Consider the following 483-nt stretch of genomic DNA (forward strand, 5'->3'; position numbering starts at 1 on the left):
AAAAGCATTTCGGAGTGTTAATTTAAGCACTCTCAACAAGTTTTCCAAATAATTACTTTCTCCGGTTAATTAAGACACGGGAAGGCCGGGAACGAGAGGCAAGGCAGCGGCGCTGCTCGCCGGGTGACGGGCAACGTGTGGGAGCGCCGCGAGAGAAAGGCGCGGGGCGCTGAGGCGGCGCAGCCCGCACACCTGAGCCGCGCCGGGACAGCTCCGGCACCGCGCTGCCGCTTCCAGCAACGTTCCGCGCGGCGACGCCCCGGCCGGGGGCGACACGAGGGTTCGAGCGGAGGGACGCGGCCGGCACCCCGCGGGTCAGCGCGGGAAGGGGAGAAACGAGGTGAGGGAGAGAGAGCAAAGGGGCGGGCGCGCGAGGCGCACGGAGCGAGGCGAGCTCGGGGATGGGGGTGCTGAAATCCGGCGTTTGTAAGGGCGGGGAAAACCGAGAGCCCGGCACCCGGCACCGGCTCCGTGCGGCTCCGG

The sequence above is a fragment of the Meleagris gallopavo genome, chromosome 1 (genome assembly GCF_000146605.3).
Source record: "Meleagris gallopavo isolate NT-WF06-2002-E0010 breed Aviagen turkey brand Nicholas breeding stock chromosome 1, Turkey_5.1, whole genome shotgun sequence".
Taxonomy (NCBI): domain Eukaryota; kingdom Metazoa; phylum Chordata; class Aves; order Galliformes; family Phasianidae; genus Meleagris; species Meleagris gallopavo.